We start from the raw sequence: 14,764 nt of genomic DNA on the forward strand, positions 1-14,764 counted from the left end.
ATCTCGGGGACACATCAGTACTCAAATTGAGCAAAATATTTTCCCTTGTTGTTTTCTGCTGTCCTTCCAACCCTCAGAAGCCAGTAGGCCTTTATTTCTTATCCCTAGTAGGAAATGAGAGAGAATTTGTGGCTTTCCTCTCTGATCACCCATGAAGTTATTGGCAAGATTGAAACTAGAAATCAGATCTTCTTGCTTCCAGCTCACCAACCATACCTTTCATCACACCAGACAAGACCTGTGGGCAGGGAGTAGCAGTGGTTAGAGTATCCTTTGGATTGGTGCCTGTTGCATTTGTCCTTGGATTTGACCTTCCAAAGGACCACTGAGCAACTTGTCTTTGAGAAATGACCTGCCATTTTCAAACAGCATCAAGGAAAGTCAGTGAGACAACAGAATGAGAAGCGAAGTATTGAGTTTAAAATGTTCTTTTTGTGTATTTGAAAAGGAAAAAAAAGACCATCTATATATATGACTTAAGGAGAAGATATAAAATGAAACAGTTTTCTCAAACTCTTATGTCTGTTGAGACACTCCTAATCAGAGTGGCTCCCCGCCCACCCTTGCTTCTTTTATTTTTTATTTTTATTTTTTTGGAAGGGGAGGGATGACCCTGCTGAGTTTTGGAGTATGCCTATAGCAGCTTTTAGCAAATCACAGTCCCAGCAGTAGGTTCAGCTTTGAAGAAAGATTTACAAATCCCTCACTGCTTTATAAATATCTGCATTTATATCTTAAAGAAGAAGAAGAAAAAGCCCCTCACAGTTGGTCTCAGGCTCCTCACCCTCTCCCTCCCCCCACCCCACACTTCCCCTTTTCTTGCTTTCCTCTTTCAGAAATTAAAGATTGTGATGTGTGCAGGAAATGAGGGTCTATAAAATTGTGATAAAGTGTTCCTGCAAAATTGCCTTTGAATTTTCACCTTGAATTGCAGGCGAAATGAAATTGTTCACTTTTAGCATTGCTTTGTTTTTGACCCCTTTTTGTGAATTCTCAAAGGAAAGAAACATATTCCCATCTTTTATAGTAATCAAATTTATCTGGCATCTCTCAGCCTCTTGAATTACTTATGCTAGAGTTGGCCAGCCTCAGGAAGGTTGTGGCTGGTTTATTTATTTATTGTTCTAAAGTGAGGGTTTTTGACATGGGTTCCCTACTTCATCCGAGGGGAGTATAGAAAAATCAAAAGTGCTTTCTGACATTGCATAATATGTGTTATATATACACATGCGTGCATTATTATAATGGTAAAAGATACCCATTGAAGGAGATGTAATAGAGGACCCCATGATCATAGGTCATGGTTATTTAATATTTTCACCTGAGAAGGGGAATGTTTCATGCACTGATTATAAATAAAATTATATGTAAAAAGCAAAAAAAAAAAAAAATCCGGGAAAAGGCTCTGCATTGGAAACAAAGTGCTAACAATACCTACTTGTAAACCTGTTTAGTAACTAGTTGGTTTTAACAAGTATTAATTCTGTAACAGGTGATTATATCACCTTGTAATTTAGGGAGTTTAATGTGACTCTTTCATGTAAGAATTTGGTATCAGAAAGTGAATATCAGCCATCACCTGCAACTGTGTTCTGTTAAGCCTAGCCTTGCTTGGTAGCCCTGAGTTCTCTTTTAATGTGATTCATTCTTTTTTTTATTTCCAGTCCCTTGTGCCTACACTCAAAAAACCCTAAGCTACAGGTGCAAGCCTGCAGAAATCAGATTTGAGTTTCTAAACTAAATCTCTCTTAAGTTGAGAAAGCAAAACAATATATCACTATCAGGGAGAATACATAAAGAATAATACTTCTTTGTGTGGCCTTAACTTCCACGGGGCTCACGTTAAAAATTAGCTCAGAAAACTGTGTTTTGAAACTATTACTAATGCCTTAACCATCCTTTATTCATACCTATACTTAGAACACTATGATGCCTGCAACTGTTGAACGCCTATCATGTTTACATATTTCTAAATTATAATAAGTTAACCCTGAAAAGCTCTACAGTTACCTTTTCTATTATTTTTATAATATAAGCAAAATATGTTTATGCCATAATTTTTTGTACATACCAATTTTTCAATGGATTTCATTGTGTTTCAGGTTTACTAGTCACACACTTCTTAAATAAGAACTCACATAAACCCCAGAAACGTTCCTTTAAAATTAGTCTTATTCAGGTCAGTGAGAGGTCCATGTAAGTTTAACAAAACATAAAATAAGGATCCCTAGGGAAGGGGGTGACGTGTAGTTGGAGTGTCTCTCACGCACACTTTACTTCCATGATACTGTGAGATCTTGAAATCACGGAAACAGGCTGATACGAAAGTCATTCTCTAACAGATAGGCATCTCTCTGTATATCTGCATCTTAGTAGAACAAACATTAGGATTAAGCAACAACTCAGAAAGTGCAGGGTAAGTGGGAATGTTCACATCAAGCTACTTAATAACATTAAATTTATTTTAGAAATATTTATTTTAATAAGCATTAGCAGTGACCACATTGCTGACTAATTTATGCAGTCAAAGGAATCAACTAACCCGACTGTCACAATTTGTTTTTGATGAAAAAAGAGAAGAAAATGGCTGTCCAAGAAGATTTAAATGGAAAAGCATAAGTTTTCATAGTATTTTTTTGTGGGCTACAGATTTTAAGAGGACCTAACCTCCCTTATATGTCGTATATATCAGCAGCTTGCATATCTCCTTTCTCCCTTATAAAAACAATTCACAACTTTTATATAAACATTTTAATCTACAGAAGAGTGAATTAACATGATTCTTAATTGTGGCCAAAGTACTGGAGTTTCAGCTTGGATTGGGGGCAAGAGGAGAAGGGGACGACAGAGGATGAGATGGCTGGATGGCATCACTGACTCGATGGACGTGAGTCTCAGTGAACTCCAGGAGTTGGTGATGGACAGGGAGGCCTGGCATGCTGCGATTCATGGGGTTGCAAAGAGTTGGACACGACTGAGCGACTGATCTGATCTGATCTTAATTGTGGCAATAGAAATAAAAATAAGAGATATTTATTTGAAATAAATTCTTGAAATCATTTTCTTCTGTCCCCTCAGAGATGGCAGCAAAAACACTTTTTTGATTCGGACACAGTGATTTAAATGTGTCCAGTTTCGCAGTTGTGCCTACGAATCAATTTAGTGTGGGTTTGTTCACATCTAAAGGAAAGTTAAATGCTGACTTTAGAAGTGGAGAAACGTTCCATAGATATCCTTTGCTTTCAAAAAGCATGCATTTGACTGTGATCCTTAAAAGCTTTTATTGAACTATTTTCTTTTTCTGTTTGCAAAATTCACAAAGGGCTGTCTGTAAGCCCTCTTCATATTTTCCCCAGTTTGTCCTAAATTTTGCCTCAGGGGAATAAACAGCAACAGTGTTGCATTTCCCATTCTGAACATATATGCCAAAACAGAGAGCTTTTATTACAAGGGAAGAAATCAAATCATTGTCACCTAAAGTGCTAATTATGTCTGATAAATGTATGGCATGCACTTAATGCAAAGAGAGCTTAGGAAATGATACACCTTCCGTAATTACAGTGACCAACCTAGCTCCATCAATCTAAATTTTTTTTCAATCCATGTTCATTTGGGTGGCTTTATTCTTATTAAATGGCTTTCTTAAGCTTCAACAGACCCACTTGCTGCTAATAAGGAAGCTCACATAAGTATTTTGGAACTGCCTACAATAGGACGGCGTGTTATGTGATACACATCCAGATGAGTGTACACAGATAAACAGGAACCACAGAGGAATATGGTTACAGTCTTCTCCCACTGGGCCTTGGAATTGCAAACTGATGGTAAAATTTGCCATTCTTTGCTTGCCTAATGAATTTGTGTATCCAGTTAACTAAGGTACTGTATTTCTTTATCAGAGGAGCCTGAAATCCTTTCATAGCTGACAACAGACCCGTTAGTCTCTTCCCCTGGAGACATAAATGACCTCGTGGGTAGGCACGCTGCCCTCAGAACCTCTGACGATAACATTTAAGAATTACTCCTCTCCCCCTGTTTTTCTCCATGGAAGAAAGCCACCATTCTTCTCAGAGCCAAATTGTATGTGGCCTCTAATCGAACCTGACACCCTTACACAAACGGAATAAGAGTAGGTTTTAATTAGACTGAAGGATGCTGATTTTCTCTGAAGCCACTTCAGAGCCCCTATCCTCTCCGAGTCCTCCAGCAGACGCACTGGCTTGTTTCACGCATCCATCCATATTTGGCTGCAGAAACCTTGCTCCAGAGGGTGTGTGAATTCAGGCCTATCATCGGGACTGATCAGCTGAATAGTATTTTCAGATTTTTGTTTTGCTCTATCACAATTCTGTCTTTTTGTGTGTCTTAATTGCAGATACAGGCAAGGTGCTCTGTGGGAACCGTGTATATCTGGGCAGGCTTTTCTTTGCCTCACTGAAGTCCAACCAAACTATTCTCTTGTTTTTGCCTCTTCTTTCTCTCTGGGTCTTTTTCTCCTTAACTCTCCTTAACTCTTAATCTCCTTTGCTCTTCTTAACCTCTCCCAATTAAGAGTTTGAATTTAGTTTCTTTCTAGTTAATGTTGCTTGCTTTTTCACTTGGAATTTTTAGCACTTCGTGTTTTTGAAGGCAGTAGAGAAGCTGAAAATCCCTCCATTTCCTTCTGATTACATATCTGAGGATTTTTGTGGATTTTCAAGAGAGTTAGTGCTACCTGATGGAACAAAAGCGTTAGTGGTAAACACTGAATTCTCCATTTTTTTTTACTTTTAAAATCATAATTAAAATGACAGAATTCAAAGTTTTGGGTATTATAGTTATGCAAATAGGTAAATCTTGAACAAAGTCGTAGTTTCATGGAACATCTTTTACTCTTTTTAAATAGTTTTGCACTAAATTCTCAAATTGTCCATTTGCTTTAGCCTACTTTAACAAAAGTCTTTCTCAATTGCAGATTTGAAGTCATTAAAAATGAAAAATGTATTTGGAATTTTTTAGTTTGGTTCTGTATAGTCCATGGAGTCACAAAGAGTCAGACATGACTGAGTGACTTTCACTTTCATAATGTATTTGGCCTTCTCCAGTTTGGTTCTGAATATATATGTGTGATGATAGGTCATGTAAAAGATTTTTAATTAAAAAAATAGTTTTCATTTTAGCCTGAAAATTCTAAATGTGTGAAAAATATTTTAAGAAACTTTCTATGAGTTTAAAAGACTAGTAGTTTGAAATCCATATGTTGTAGATGAACATATTTAGTTGTAGTGGTTGAAGCATAAATGTGGTATTAATTATAGTATTAAAAGTATATGTACTTCTCACAAATATGGTCAACTTTCAAAAACGAAGTAACAATTTATTTCACAAAACCTACTCCCTAAAAATGACAAATGCTATAATTTGATTTCTGAATTATATAGTTTGTTGTAGTCAGGCATAAGTCAAATATTAAAATATTAGGACTAATTTCATTCATTGTTATATACCTATGAGAAATAAAAACAAGTATTCACATGTACATAAATCATTATAGCAGCATTATTCATAATAGCTAAAAGGTGGAACCAACCCAATGGCCATTGACTGATGACTAAGTAAGTAAGACGTGAGAGTTGGACTGTGAAGAAGGCTGAGCACCGAAGAATTGATGCTTTTGAACTGTGGTGTTGGAGAAGACTCTTGAGAGTCCCTTAGACTACAAGGAGATCCAACTAGTCCATTCTGAAGGAGATCAGCCCTGGGATTTCTTTGGAAGGAATGATGCTAAAGCTGAAACTCCAGTACTTTGGCCACCTCATGCGAAGAGTTGACTCATTGGAAAAGACTCTGATGCTGGGAGGGATTTGGGGCAGGAGGAGAAGGGGACGACAGAGGATGAGATGGCTGGATGGCATCACTGACTCGATGGATGTGAGTCTGGGTGAACTCCGGGAGTTGGTGATGGACAGGGAGGCCTGGCGTGGTACGATTCATGGGGTCGCAAAGAGTCGGACACGACTGAGTGACTGAACTGAACTGAACTGATATGGTATATCCATAGAATGGAATGTTAATTGGTCATGAAAAAGAAGTACTGATACATGCTACAACATGGATGAACCTTGTAAATATTCTAAGTGAAGAAAGCCAGACAGAAAAGATCACATATTATATGATTCCATTTATATGAAATTGTCAGAATAGGCAATTCTCCAATGCATGAAAGTGAAAAGTGAAAGTGAAGTCGCTCAGTCGTGTCCGACTCCCAGCGACCCCATGGACCGCAGCCTACCAGGCTCCTCCGTCCAAGGGACTTTACAGGCAAGAGTACCGGAGTGGTTTGCCATTGCCTTTTCCATAGGCAAGTACATATAGACAGAAAGTAGGTTAGGAGTTGCCTATGGCCAGAGGAGCAGGGAGATAAGGTGTTTAGGGGTGATGGAGAAGGAAATGGCAACCCACTTCAGTGTTCTTGCCTGGAAAATCCCAGGGACGGCAGACCCTGGTGGGCTGCTGTCTATGGGGTCGCACAGAGTTGGACATGATTGAAGTGACTTAGCAGCAGCAGCAGCAGCAGAGGAGCGGGGAGATAAGGTGTTTAGGGGTGATTGTTAAAGGATAGCTAAGTTTCTTTTGGGGATGATAAAAATTGGTCATTGCATAACTCTGTGAGTAGATTTAATCCACTAAATTGTACATTTAAAATAGATGAGTTATATGATACATGAATTATAGCTCAATAAAGCTATAACAAAAAAATTAAGAGATGTATCTGTACATTTGCGTTTTAAAGGCTAATAAGCAAAGAGAAATATCTGACTACTTTTGAAAAAGAGAACTATGATTTGTTTAAAGATATTTTGTCTGGAGTGAAATTTCTAGATTAACATGCTAGTTAATATGTTATACATATTGACATTCTACCCAAGACTTGCATTTCTATTATAATAGAAATAGTAATTTATTTTGTTGGTGAACTTGTGCAAATACTTTATATTAGTTCTTTTTAACATTTTGCTATAAATCATGTTGAAATTTAGGAAGAATGAGAGAAGTGTAATCAGAACTTGAGTTAATCTTTATTTTTAAAAATGTGTATGATACTATCTAAACCTTTCACATTTGAATTTGAATACAGTTAGAATATTTTACTTTATATTTTGTTTTGAAAACTAGATAATGACAGCAGTATTTTTTGTTTTCACTTTTGTTTAGTGTAAATTTTAGCATACATTCGGCAAACAATTTTAAGGATATGCGTATTTGGTTTACTAGATACCTGTGTATTTACCACTCAGATTAAGAAACAGGTCACTGTCAGCTCTCTGGAAGCCCCTTTTATTGGCCTCTCCAATCTCAATCCTTCCAACCTCTTCAAATATGGTTCTTGAGATGATCATTTCCTTAAGTTGCTTTAAAATTTTACCATATATGTAGGTATCCCTAAGCAATATAATTTACATTTGCCAGGTTCTTAGCTTTATATAAGTGGAATGATTTGGTATATATTCTTTGTTAATTTTTTATTTTGGTCAGCATTGTGCTTGCAAGATTCACTTAAGACAGGGTAGGCTTCTTATGCTGCTGCTGCTGCTAAGTCACTTCAGTCGTGTCCGACTCTGTGCGATCCCATAGACCGCAGCCCATCAGGCTCCCCCGTCCCTGGGATTCTCCAGGCAAGAACGATGGAGTGGGTTGCCATTTCCTTCTCCAATGCAGGAAAGTGAAAAGTCAAAGTGAAGTCGCTCAGTCGTGCCCGACTCTTAACGACTCCATGGACTGCAGTCCACCAGGCTCCTCTGTCCATGGGATTCTCCAGGCAAGAGTACTGGAGTGGGGTGCCATTGCCTTCTCCAATGCTTCTTATGCTATAAGAGACCAAATAGTAAAAACTGGTTTTAAGGGCCATATGATTTCTAGCCCAGCTACTTTGCTTTGTAAACCTGTGAAAGCAGTCATAGACTATATGTAAGTGATGAGGGTGCTTGTATTCCAGAATAATTTTATTTTCTTTTGAAGCCACAAATTACCAAACCTGATTTGAATGATTGTATAGATATAGTTTATTCATTTTCATCATTGCATATCTGTTCTAATATTATTTTACTCATATAATTTTATTGGAGTATAGTTGATTTACAGTTTTGTGTTAATTTAGGTGTATAGCAAAGCGATTCAGTTGTGCATATATATTCATTCTTTTTCAGATTCTTTACCTGATCTATAGATTATTACATAATATTGAATATAGTTCCCTGTGCTATATAGTGGATCCTTGTTGGTTATCTATTTTAAATATAGTAGTGTGTGTATGTTACACTATCTGTTCTATTCTTGATGAACATTTGGTTTGCTTCCAATTTGGGATATTATCAAAAAGCTTGTTATAAACGTTTTTATATGTGTATTTTGGTGAAAAGGTGCAATCATTTCTCTATAACATATATTCCTTGGAGGAGAAATAATGGCCCACTAGATAGGACCTCTTCACCTTGATTGTTAAATTTCAAATGGTTTTTCAAAGTGTTGTGTTGTTGGTTTTTTTTTCACTTTATAGTCTCACTAGAGGTGTTTAAGAGTTCTCATTACTCATCTAATGAGAATGAGAACTCCTAGAAAACTAACCAAAATGATCACATGGATCACAGCCTTTTGTAAATCAATGAAACTATGAGCCCTGCTATGCAAGGCCACCCAAGATGGATGTGTTGGAGAGTTCTGACAAATATAGTCCACTGGAAAAAGGGAATGGCATACCTCTTTAGCATTTGTACCTTGAGAACCCTATGAACAGTATGTAAGGTCAAAAAAAATATGACACTGAATGATAAACCCCTAGGTCAGTAGGTGTTCAATATGCTACTGGAGAAGAGCAGAGAAATAGCTCCAGAATTAATGAAGAGGCTGAGTCAAAGCAGAAACATCTGCCCAGTTGTAGATGTGGTGATGAAAGTAAAGTCCCATGCTGTAAAGAACAGTACTGCATGGGAACCTGAAATGTTAGGTCCATGAATCAAGGTGAATTGGGAGTGGTAAAACAGGAGATAGCTAGAGTAAACATCAACATTTTAGAAATCAGGGAAATCAAATGGACAGGAATGGGTGAATTTAATTCAGATGACCATTATATGTACTACTGTGGGCAAGAATCCCTTAGAAGAAAAAGATTAGCCCTCATAGTCAACAAAGGAGTCCAAAATGCAGTACTTGGGTACACCCTCAAAAACAACAGAATGATCTCGGTTCATTTTCAAGGCAAACCATTGAACATCACAGTTATCCAAGCCTATGCCCCAACCACTTATGCTGAAGAAGATGAAGTTGAACAGTTCTATGAAGACCTACAAGACCTTCTAGAACTAACACCAAAAAAGATGTCCTTTTCATCAGAGGGGACTGGAATGCAAAAGTAGGAAGTCAAGAGATACCTGGAGTAACAGGCAAGTTTGGTCTTGGAGTACAAAATGCATCAGGGCAAAGGCTAACAGAATTTTGCCAAGAGAATGCACCTGCCATAGCAAACACCCTCTTTCAACAACACAAGAGACACATGGGCATCACCAGATGGTCAATTCTGAAATCAGATTGATTTTATTCTTTGCAATGGAAGATGGAGAAGTTCTATACAGTCAGCAAAAACAAGACCAGGAGCTGACTGTGGTCAGATCAGGAGCTCCTTATTGCAAAATTCAGACATAAGTTGAAGAAAGTAGGGAAAACCACTAGGCTATTCAGGTGTCAGCTAAATCAAATCCTTTATGATTATACAGTGGAGGTGAGAAATAGATTCAAGGAATTAAATCTGGTAGACAGAGTGCCTGAAGAACTATGGACAGAGGTTGTAACGTTGTAAAGGAGGCAGTGACCAAAACCATCCCTAAGAAAAGAAATGCCAGAAGGCAAAATGGTTGTCTGAGAAAGACTTGCAAATAGATGAGGAAAGAAAAGAAGCAAAAAGCAAGGGAGAAAGGGAAAGTTATACCCAACTGAATGCAGAGTTCCAGAGAATACCAAGGAGAGATAAGAAGGACTTCTTTAATGAACAATGCAATGAAGTAGAGGAAAACAATAAAATGGGAAGACAAGAGATCTCTTCAATAAAATTGGAGATACCAAGGGAATATTTCATGCAAGCATGGGCACAATAAAGGACAGAAATGGTAAAAACCTAACAGAGGCAGAAGAGATTAAGAAGAAGTGGCAAGAATACACAGAAGAACTACACAAAAAAGGTCTTAATAACCAGGATAACCATGATGGTGTGGTCACTCACCTATAGCCAGACTTCCTGGAGCGCTAAGTCAAGTGGTCCTTAGGAAGCATTACTACAAACAAAGCTAGTGGAGGTGATAGAATTCCTGCTGAACTATTTCTAATCCTAAAAGATGCTGCTGCTAAAGTGCTGCACTCAGTATGTCAGCAAATTTGGAGAATTCAGCAATGGTCACAGGACCAGAAAAGGTCAGTTTTCATTCCAGTCCCAATGAAGGACAATGCCAAAGAATGTTCAAACTACTGGACTCATTTCACATGCAAGTAAAGTCATGCTCAAAATCCTTCAAGCTAGACTTCAGCAGTATGTGAACTGAGAACTTTCAGATGTACAAGTTAGGTTTAGAAAAGACAGAGGAACAAGAGATCAAATTGCCAGTATTCTTTTGATCATAGAGAAAGCAAAGGAATTCCAGAAAAACTTCTACTTCTGTTTAATTGACTATGCTAAAGCCCTAGACTATGTAGATCAAAACAAAGTGTGGAAAATTCTTCAAAAGATGAGAATACCAGATCACCTTACCTGTCTCCTGGGAAACCTGTATGCTGGTCAAGAAGCAACATTTAGAACTGGACATGGAACAACACCCTGCTTATCAACTTGTATGCAGAGTTCAGTTCAATTCAATCACTTAGTCATGTCCAACTCTTTGCAACCCCATGGACTGAAGCATGCCAGGCTTCCCTGTCCATCACTAACTCCTGGAGCTCGCTCAAACTCATGTCCATAGAGTCAGTGATGGACAACCAACTCATCCAACCATCTCATCCTCTGTCATCCCCTTCTCCTCCTGCCTTCAGTCTTTCCCAGCATCAGGGTCCTTTCCAATGAATCAGTTCTTCACATCAGGTAGCCAAAGTATTGGAGCTTCAGCTTCAGCATCAGTCCTCCAATGAGTATTCAGGACTGATTTCCTTTAGGGTTGGCTGGTTTGATCTTGCTGTTCAAGGGACTCTCAAGAGTCTTCTCCAATACCACAGTTCAAAAGCCTCAATTCTTCATCTCTCAGCTTTCTTTATGGTCCAACTCTTACATCCATACATGGCTACTGAAAAAACCATAGCTTTGACTACATGGACCTTTGTTGGTAAAGTAATGTCTCTGCTTTTTAATATGCTGTCTAATTTTTTCATAGCTTTTATATACAGAGTACATCATATAAAATGCTGAGCTGGATGAATTATGGGCTGGAATCAAGTTTGCCAGGAGAAATATCAACAACCTCAGATATGCTGATGATACCACTCTAATGGCAGAAACTGAAGAGGAATTAAAGAGCCAGTTCATGAAGGTGAAAGAGGAGAGTGAAAAAGTTGGCTTAAAACTCAATATTCAATAATCTAAGACCTTGGCTTCCAGTCCCATCACTTCATGGAAAATAGATGGAGAAAAAGTGGAAGCAGTAACAGATTTTATTTTCTTGGGTTCCAAAATCAGTGCGGATGGTGACTGCAGCCATGAAATTAAAAGACACTTGCTCCCTGGAAGGAAAGCTGTGACAAGCATACACAGCATATTAAAAAGCAAAGATACTGCTTTGCTGACATAGGTTCCTATAATCAAAGCTATTGTTTTTCTAGTAGTCAAGTACAGATGTGAGAGCTAGACCATAAAGAAGGCTGAGCACTGAAGAAGTGATGCTTTCAAACTGTGGTGCTGGAGAAAACTTGACAGTCCCTTGGACTGCAAGGAGATCAAACCAATCAGTCCTAAAGGAAATCAAATCTGACTATTGATTGGAAGGGCCGATACTGAAATTCCAACACTTTGGCTATCTGATATGAAGAATTGAGTCATTGGAAAAGACCATGATGCTGGAGAAGATTGAAGGCCAGAGGAGAAGAGGGCAGCAGAGGATGAGATGTTTAGATGGTATCACTGACTCAATGGACTTGAATTTGAGCAAACTCCAGGAGATAGTGAAGGGCAGGGAAGCCTGGCATTCTGCAGTTCATGGGGTCACAAAGAATTGGACATGACTTAGTGACTGTACAACAGCAACGATCTAGCCAATTTTATTAAATGTATTATTGTAATTTTTTGTATTTAAACATTTTCACAACGTTTTCTTTTAATGATCACAGAATCTGAATCATGTTCTCTATCATTCCTAATATTGCTTTCTTTAGTGCCTTATTTATTTCCATTACATATTTTACTGAATGTTTTGCAATTTTATTATTCTACTCAAAGAAGCAACTTTTTAATCCATATTTATTCTTCTTTAATGAATGTATATATTTATTATTTTCTTCTTTCCATTTTCACTTTGTTTTTGCTTTTTAATTTAATCGGTGTTTTTATGTTTAGAAATGAATAATTAAGCATGACATGTCATAATTTTTCTTAACTTCAAAAATTTTCATAATTTTTGTAAGTGAATTTATAGTCACTAATAATGTTAGACTGCTTTAGCTGTATCCTATAAGTTTTTATAGGTAGTATTTTTCATTACCATACATTTCTTATCCACTATACCACAAGAGAAGTCCTGGTAATGCATTTCAAAATAATTTTCCATTATATTTCTTTGTTGAGCCATGAATTATTTTGGACTATTTTTCTTTAATTTCCATACTTATGGGAGATCCGTTTATATTTTGTTAAACGATTTCTGTTTTAATTAAAGTGTGGTTAGAGAAGATGATTCTTATGATTTCAGTTCATATAAGTTTTTTGAGATTTGCTTTATGATGAATTTTTGTAAATGTTCCATGTGAGTATAGAGCACACTCTATGATTTTTGGATATAGTGGGTATTGTGACCTATAGTAAAGGTCATCCTTGGTTTTATTTCATTAATCATGTTTAAAATGTTCTTTATCAATGCTTTTGTCTTCAGATTTATAGTTTTGCTAATAAAGCTGTATCTTTTTAGAGGTTGATAAGCCTGTGTTCTATCCTTTTCTATCTTCCTAGCCTCAGCTTTTTGTATCCTTATTTTTTAGATATGTCTCATAATCATCACATAAATTTTGTTTTTATTCACTCTGACAATCTTCATTTTTAAATTGGAGCTGTCAGCTTATTTAAATTTATACTTAACATAGTGAAGGTTAAATTTGTGTTTAAATTTTCCATCCTGTTTTATGTATTTTGTGTTTCAATTTATATGCTTATTTTTCCCTTTTCCTTCCATACTTTAGGTTATTTTTTGTTACTGTAACTATTTCTTATACTCATTTGAAGTCATACACTCTATTTTTATTCTTTTATTGATTTTCATGGAATTTATAGCATGTTCAGTTCAGTTCAGTCGCTCAGTCAAGTCTGACTCTTTGTGACCCTATGAACCACAGCACGCCAGGCCTCCCTGTCCATCACCAATTCCCGGAGTCCATCCAAACCCATGTCCATTGAGTCGGTGATGCTATTCAACCATCTCATCCTCTGTTGTCCCCTCCTCCTCCTGACCTCAATCTTTCCCAGCATCAGAGTCTTTTCCAATGACTCAGCTCTTTGCATCAGGTGCCCAAAGTATTGGAGTTTGAGCTTTAGTATCATTCCTTCCAAAGAAATCCCAGGGCTGATCTCCTTCAGAATGGACTGGTTGGATCTCCTTGCAGTCCAAGGGACTCTCAAGAGTCTTCTCCAACACTGCAGTTCAAAAGCATCAATTCTTTGGCGCTCAGCTTTCTTCACAGTCCAACTTTCACATCCATACATGACCACTGGAAAAACCATAGCCTTGACTAGATAGACCTTTGTTGGCAAGGTAATGTCTCTGCTTTTGAATATGCTGTCTAGGTTGGTCATAACTTTCCTTCCAAGGAGTAAGCTTCTTTTAATTCCATGGCTGCAATCACCATCTGCAGTGATTTTGGAGCCCAGAAAAATAAAGTCAGCCACTCTTTCCACTGTTTCGCCATCTATTTCCCATGAAGTGATGAGACCAGATGCCATAATCTTCATTTTCTGAATGTTGAGCTTTAAGCCAACTTTTTCACTCTCCTCTTTCACTTTCATCAAGAGGCTCTTTAGTTCTTCTTCACTTTCTGCCATAAGGGTGGTGTCATCTGCATATCCGAGATTATTGATATTTCTCCTGGCAATCTTGATTCTAGCTTGTGCTTCCTCCACCCCAGCATGTCTCATGATGTACTCTGCATATAAGTTAAATAAGTAGGGTGACAATATACAGCCTTGATGTACTCCTTTTCCAATTTGTAACCATATATACCTATTGAAATCTGAAATTAATCAATATATTTATTCTTTTTTTCAGAGAAAAGAAAGGTCTTTGAACACCTTAACTTAGTCTACTTTCTTTCTGACTTAAGTAATTTTGTTATGAATGTAATTTAAATTTTTTATAAATGTTATTATTTTATGTCAGTGTTTGTTTAATCCATAATTTAGCACTTTCTTATATTTTTCTCACTTATTGCAGATCTTTCTCTTGGGATTAATTCTTCCTTCTCCTAAATTATCATTTCCTTTAGTGAAGATATTCTGGTTACAAGCCTCACTTTTTTGTGTGTTTAAAAAATGTTTTTATTTCTCTTTCACTCT

The 14,764-nt window shown here is 37.1% G+C and overlaps 1 long non-coding RNA gene across 7 annotated transcripts in view; it reads left to right on the forward strand.

Moving 5' to 3' along the window:
* The window catches only part of LOC147353501 (uncharacterized), a 577,435-nt gene that overhangs the window by 43,629 nt on the left and 519,042 nt on the right, over positions 1-14,764 (forward strand). The window contains exon 4 of one of the 7 annotated variants that reach the window (XR_015145690.1): positions 2,763-2,927. The exons of 5 other annotated variants lie outside the window; for them this stretch is intronic. This is a non-coding gene — a long non-coding RNA (uncharacterized LOC147353501). Of the gene's footprint in view, positions 1-2,762; positions 2,928-11,387; positions 13,066-14,764 lie in introns of those variants that run through there. One more of the 7 variants, XR_015145688.1, reaches the window with a different exon arrangement.

Source organism: Bos grunniens, chromosome 18 (assembly GCF_055505025.1).
Source record: "Bos grunniens cultivar Pamir isolate PY7600 chromosome 18, Bosgru_T2T1.0, whole genome shotgun sequence".
Lineage (NCBI taxonomy): Eukaryota > Metazoa > Chordata > Mammalia > Artiodactyla > Bovidae > Bos > Bos grunniens.